Consider the following 7,131-nt stretch of genomic DNA (forward strand, 5'->3'; position numbering starts at 1 on the left):
TTGCCCGGTGCCCGCTATGGCCAGTGCATATTAGCAAGAACCTCGTTAAAATTATTGCTGTTTTAGCAGCAGGAGACTGCCGCTAGAACAGCGATAATGGGCTTGCTAATATGAGTTATAGAATTCCAATAGGTGCCCAGTTTATATGTGCAGGACATCTAACCTGGGCTTCTATTGGATTTCTATAACGCATATTAGCAAGCCCATTATCGCCGTTTTAGTAGCAGTTTCCTGCCGCTAAAACGGCTATAATTTTAACAAGGTTCTTGCTAATATACCCCTCGGTTTCTTCATGAGGAAAGTTGAAGGCCTACAAAGCCTCAAAGCAGTGAAGACAGGAACATATCAGCAGCATAAAGCATCTATTGGAAATGTTGTGATCAAAAAGACATACGAAGATCTGCCTTTCTGGCAAGAATGTTAAAAGCCTTCTCGGACAGTGCAACTCTTTCCCACTGGATCTTAGCACCGCCCCCAGTGTGATCACATTCAAAATGGAACTCACAAATCCTCTTATTGGAGAGAAGATTTGGATAAAGGGAGGATCGTTGCTCCACATCTAATCTGTTGACCTGAACTCTATCCTGGCTCAGGCTGTTGGTCCTGGATGTTCGCCTGGTGCTTGTCAGTTCTTTTATGGTGATTGTTCCCAATTTACTCCTTCCGTGATTCTGGATAATCAGATTAGAACTGTCAGCTCTATCTGTTTTCTTGGTTCTAATCATATGTGTCTGGTTATTTTCCACCTTTAAGTATTTCTTGCTTTCTTGTGAAGCCCTCGAATGGCTCTTGGTCAAGTCAATGCTACATAAAATTGAAAAAATAATTAGAACATTGGAAGGTTGAGAGCTCCATTGAAGACCACAGAGTAGCTCTGGGCTTATAATAGTTCCAATATTCCAATGACTGTCTTCATGTTACTCCCTTTTTAATTTAGAATAGTCTACCCTTAGTGGGTGGAATGTTCTAATAGCGTTAAATCCTTCTGCCTCAGGCTATACAGGTTGTTAAAGACCCTGCCCCTCGTTATAGTACATAGCCTGTGGATCGGGCCTATAATTTGGGTTCAGAGGGGCAGATTTACAAGTCCCTTGCGCCACTTTTGCGTAATTTTTAACATGGGAAAAATGATGCAAAAGTGGCACAAGGGGGTTGTAAATCTGCCCCAGAGCCTTTAAAACACGTGTAGCCCTGGCACCAGATTAGCCTCCTGCCAGCCTCTGATGGCAGTCCCAAAGAACATCCCTTGAATCTGGGATTCCGATGTTATAAAATAACTAAATGAATATGCTTTTCGTCTGCTATTCTGTGATCATTTTGTGCTTGCTTTTGCTACCGAGTATTGAATTATTATTTTTAAAAAAATTACAAATAAGCTCAGCATTTTAAAGACGTATTTTTTTTGGGGGGGGGGGGGGGTTGATGGGAGCAGTCGTGTGCTCGGAGAAACTCAGTAGAGTGCAGTGAGATAAATCACTAACACAAATGTCAGTCTCTGTCATTTCCTCCTCTTCTCTGGCGCCTTGGTGGTAGAACCATTCCTATTTAGATTGCCTCTCAGCTGCACAGGTCTCAATAAATATTAAAATATTATTTATTGTGTGTTTTTGTAGATTCTTTCAAAAATATATACTTGTCCCTGTAAACAAAAAAAAATTCGCCCGAATAGGGACTTGAACCCTAGACCCTCAGATTAAAAGTCTGATGCTCTACCGACTGAGCTATCCGGGCTTCCAATATAAGGAGTATCCCACTCTAGTAAAGTAGCAGCGCAAGTGCTCAGTACGGATATGGGAACTTTCTAGGGTGTATGTGTTCTTTTTTTAAACTCTTTGTCCTGTCTCTGGAGATCCCAATTATGGCCTTGCTTCTATTTAAAGAACATGCATGAACTGTGGCTTCTCTTCCAGCCCCTCTCACTGCTGGTGTTTCCGGCTCTTGTCTTTCAGCCCGCCCAGCCCCAAGATCCTTTGCGCGTGTAGAAGAGGAGGGGGTGTGGGAGCTGCATGTCTTCCGGGTGCTTCCCAATACTCTTTACCATTTTTATTGTGTAAACAATAAAAACAGAGATAACGTGCGGGGGAAATGCTGTTGGGAGTGAGGGGCCCCTGTGAGGGCAGGATCACTACAATCTGTCATTCCACTCTCACAGCAGAAGGTGTGGGTGGAACAGATAATCCTCTTCCGGTACGACAACATTTTCCATGTGGGGATGTAGCTCAGTGGTAGAGCGCATGCTTTGCATGTATGAGGCCCCGGGTTCGATCCCCGGCATCTCCACTTCTTTTTGAATGTAAAATGGATAATGTATGTATATTTATGGGTGACGTCTACTTAGCCCACAGTCATTATCACTAATTGAATTATTATTAATAATATAATAATAGTAGTATTCATAGATGTATAGACCGAAACTGTTATCCATACAGCTGCATTGGCGATGCTAGTGGCTAAAGAAATTAGCAGAGTTGAATAAATATCGCTGGTTTCCACTTTCTCAATCACCCGCACAATAATGTTGGAAAACTCAGTTTATATATATATTTTTTAATTCAGAAAGCTATAAAAATACAGAAACCCCAAAAATATGGACATTGAGAGGCAGTACACAAAAATCCAGTCAAAAACAAACTGTGAGAACATGCGCTGAGACAACATAAAAATGTCGGGGTTGGCACTATCGTACAAATTAAATAGGACAACATTCAATGTTAGACTTTGCAGAATTTGATTGTGTTAGAGTAAAAACACTCTTTAAACAGACGAAAGAGAAACAAAGTAAAATGTTCTTGCACAATCGTTGTTATGGGACAAAGCAATGGATGTGCTTCTTTCTGGCTCGAACCAAATGTCATGTTCCCAGTTAATAGTATATAAGCAGTTCATTCATTTTACGTTAGAATTCGCTTTCGATATATACTACGTCGAACACTGACGAGCTTGTACGCCATTCATCCTAAATGGATTGGTGTCGAAGTTATATGCATAGGGGGATGTAGCTCAGTGGTAGAGCGCATGCTTCGCATGTATGAGGCCCCGGGTTCAATCCCCGGCATCTCCAGCTATTTTAATAAAAATTTGTTTTTCTTTTTTTTTTCCTTCACACTAATAGATCAGATGAAAAAAGTACCGTTTTTTCTTGTAATCTGATTTGTTTTCCTAGAAGACGATCCCAAATTATCTAGCGACAGAACTAACGTCATGCCTATCTAAACCACCTGCTATGTTTAAGTGTTACTTACAGTCTGCATACGACACCTACACGTTTTTTAGCATTCTCTCGTTACTTTGTCACTATATCTCGTATTCCATACCTTTGCCACGACAGATATGGGGCTTCACATAAGACGTTAGGTCAAGGGTTACAGACAAAGACAAGGTTGTTGTTTAATGAACTGTGTTGCAACAGCTATTGGATCGATGGACACACATCGTCTAGTCTATACAAGGCATCAATAATTAACTCAACCCAGAAGTGTAGCCAGAAGCGATAGAAGGCATCAGGAGCTTATTTACACCTAGAGGTGCAAGAGAAGTGCAAGGCATCCCTGGATTATTTACAGCCAGAGATACACCTGATAGACAAGGCATCAATACATTATTTACAGCCAGAGATACACCTGATAGACAAGGGATCAATACATTATATACACCCAGAGATACAACTGATAGACAAGGCCTCACGGCATAATTTACACCCAGGGTCAGCTCACCAGAAGTATAAATACCATTCAGACCTCTGCAGCAGGAATCACCCACAACCTACCACACAGCAAAAACAATACACCCATCACACTACACACCCAGGAGCACCACTGGCCCTTGATACACAAATGTGCACAGTTCAATTTCTTTACTCCCATCTTCAAAGCATTACACAACATTGGTGCTACCTTCCTCAACAGTAACATAACATCACAGCGCATAGCATAACATAGCATAACAGTTTTCTGCCACAGGCATAGTTAGTTATGTTATGACGAGTTAATCCCTGACTAGAGGTTAAACCCCGATCGCTGTAGTACATGCATGAACTGTGGAAGCTATCTAACCTCTATACTCCTGAGACTTGAAACACACCTGTCGATAGCAGGTGCCTTAACCCCATAAGCTATGAACGCAGTTTGTAGCTAATACATTTAGCCAAAACAGTTTTGCAATTACATTTTTCCTTGTGAGTTTCTTTGAGGCAGACTTTGTGAAAATAATGCATATGCATGGAATTTTAAATGAGCAACTTTTATCCACTGTGTTTTCCATCACTCTGCGCATCTGGTCTTAACCCCTTCCTGCACCAGACCCAATATTTGGGACTGTGCAGAGCAGATCTTTTCCATTTTCAGTTCTGATGAAGATGCAAACGTGCGATTTGTGCTAAACACTACACATTCTAGCCAGGTGCATTAACCGGCTAGGCTATTTTACGGGGTTTATAAACTGAGGCTGACTTTATACAAATAGTTATCTACAAAAGACGCCTTAACTCCTTAAAAGCAATATGATTGTGGCCATTAAGTAAACTAAAAACATGTCTGTTATCTCGCTTCCTTGCTTTCACTAGCGATAGAGTGTAAAAGTAAGGGGCATATTTACAAGGGCTTTATCTCCACTTTTGTGGATTAAAAAGCCAAAAAAGCGGAGATAAAACTATTGCCATATTTACAAGAGGGTGCTAACATGCATAATCGCATGTTAGCACCCTTTTTCCCAAGGCCTCCTTTTGCATCTCTAATGAGGTGTAAAGTGGGCGTCACTGGGCGTACCCCGGATGGACAACCTTGCAAATATCGCTGATGTTCACATCGTGATATTTACAAGGCTGCATCCCAAAAAAAAAAAAGAAATTAAGGAGTAAAGAACGAAAGAATACATTACACTATTCATGAACAGAGTGTACAAGTGAATCAATCGAATAACAAGAGCACAGAGCAGGGAGGAGAAAGGGTGTGCCAGCTCACAGAGAAGGCCACAGCACTAGTGGTAGTTCTGAATAAACGAGGTGTTGAAGCAGGCCCGAACTGTCGCAATTATGTTGGTGGTGCAGGACGCTGCAGCTGCAGGAGGGGCCCAACAGGCAGCCGACCCAATGCAAGTGGCAGAGCCGGTAGGACAGCAGGCAGTGGGTCCGGTGGTCCAACAGTCGCCGCACTCCTAGATCAACCCGATACCACCGTTCAGCGTGCTGATTGACCCAAGCACAGCGGCGCCGAGATGGACGGTATGGCTGAGCCGCCTAAACAACTACTTCACGGCAACAAGAGAAAATGACAATGAAGTAAAAAGATCCCTGTTACTGCATTTCGGGGGGGACGAACTCTACAAGTTATTCACACACCTGCCAAACACCGGGTTAGCGACAGACTATGATGCGGTGGTACAAGCGCTGAATGCACACTTTGATCCGCAATTGAACCCCCATTATGAAAGGTTCAAATTCAGGCAGTCCAGGCAAAGGGAGGAAGAGACGATGGACGCTTTTCACGCAAGGTTGAGCGAGTTGATAAGCACGTGTCCGGACGATGATCAAACAAAAGAGGTAACAGCTCAACTGATTCAAGGATACAAAAATAAGCATTTGAGAACACTAATATTTAGCCAAACCCGCATAACACTTGATAAAATACTAATGTTGGCCAGGTCACATGAATTGTCGGATGGGCGAGCCACGGCGATGGAAGCAACAATAAACCCGTCAGCGAACACTGAAGTAACAGTGAAAACGGAAAGAGTGGATGCCCTGCGGAGCAGCAACCGCGGAGGTAGAGGAAGATGGCCGACCAGGACACAGCGCCGCACGCCATGTGGTTCCTGCGGATATGAAGAACATAACCAAAATGGCTGCCCCGCACGTGGCAAGGCATGCGCCAAATGCGGTGGACTGAACCACTTTGCCAGTGTCTGCCGGGGTAGTGCAAGAGGGGGTTTCAGAGGTCAAGAGACAGCGGGAAAGAGAACTCCGACCAAAGCAGTGGGCAACTTACTCTGGATGACACCCGTGATGCAAATCCTTCGAGAGGAAGCAGAACACAATCTCGCTATCCACAGCGGTTAGATGATTCATCAATGGATGATGAAGAAGAATGCTATTATGTTTCATTTGTGAGTGAACTTAAAAGGAGGCGAAGACCGCAACCAAAATGTCAAATTCAGATCGACGGATCGACAGTAACCGGAGTCATAGACACGGGAGCCATGATCAATGTGATGGGCAGTCAACATTATAAAGCATTAAAACCGAGACCACAGCTGGTACCATCGAGGGCTCGCATTCTAACGTATGGCAGCAAAACGCTGCTACCCCTGAAAGGGAAAATGACTGTACAAGTGAATGCAGAAGGTCAAGAGCTGACGACCACCTTTCATGTGATCGACAGAGAGGCAGATTTGCTGATTGGAAGTCACACAGCTGAAGACCTCAAGCTAATTGCTTTCGCAAATGCGGTGAAAGCACTACACACGGAGGAAATCCTTCAAATGTTCCCATCACTATTCCAAGGGCTAGGAACCATCAAAAGGCCACCAGTCAAACTACACATTGACAAGGTGATACAACCGGTAGCGTTGAGACATCAGAGAATCCCGTTCCATCTGCGGTCGGCGGTGGAACAAGAACTGATGAAGCTAGCGGAGCAGGGTGTAATAGAGAAAGTAACAGGACCGACACCATGGGTATCTCCGATGGTGATTGTGGAGAAACCCCAACAGCCAGGCAAAATTCGGATATGCATTGATATGCGGATGCCGAACAAAGCAATCAAGAGAGAGCGGCATCTCACGCCCACAGTCGATGACATCTTAACGGACCTGAACGGAGCACAGTGGTTCTCCAAATTAGATCTTAATGCGGGCTATCACCAACTCAAGCTAGCAGAAGAGTCGCTACATCACGACGTTTTCGACGCACTTAGGACTGAGAATGTATAAAAGACTTAATTTCGGCATCACCTCTGCCGCAGAAATCTTTCAAAACACGATTAAAGAGATCCTGTCCGGATTGAATGGAGTACTAAATGTCAGTGATGACATTCTCATCCACGCGAAGACTAGTGAAGAACACCATAGGAGATTGAAAGCCACGCTCTGGAGATTGGCAGAGTTTGGAGTCACGTTGCACAAGGAGAAGTGCCAGTT

At 43.7% G+C, this 7,131-nt stretch overlaps 2 non-coding genes across 2 annotated transcripts; both read left to right on the forward strand.

Annotated features, from left to right (window-relative positions):
- The first annotated feature begins 2,208 nt into the window (after window positions 1–2,208).
- TRNAA-UGC (transfer RNA alanine (anticodon UGC)) lies at window positions 2,209–2,280 on the forward strand. The gene has a single exon. It is a non-coding gene; the product is annotated as a tRNA-Ala (tRNA).
- A 709-nt stretch (window positions 2,281–2,989) lies between these two features.
- TRNAA-CGC (transfer RNA alanine (anticodon CGC)) lies at window positions 2,990–3,061 on the forward strand. The gene has a single exon. It is a non-coding gene; the product is annotated as a tRNA-Ala (tRNA).
- The last annotated feature ends 4,070 nt before the right edge of the window (window positions 3,062–7,131 follow it).

Source organism: Lissotriton vulgaris, chromosome 1_1 (assembly GCF_964263255.1).
Source record: "Lissotriton vulgaris chromosome 1_1, aLisVul1.2, whole genome shotgun sequence".
Classification (NCBI taxonomy): domain Eukaryota; kingdom Metazoa; phylum Chordata; class Amphibia; order Caudata; family Salamandridae; genus Lissotriton; species Lissotriton vulgaris.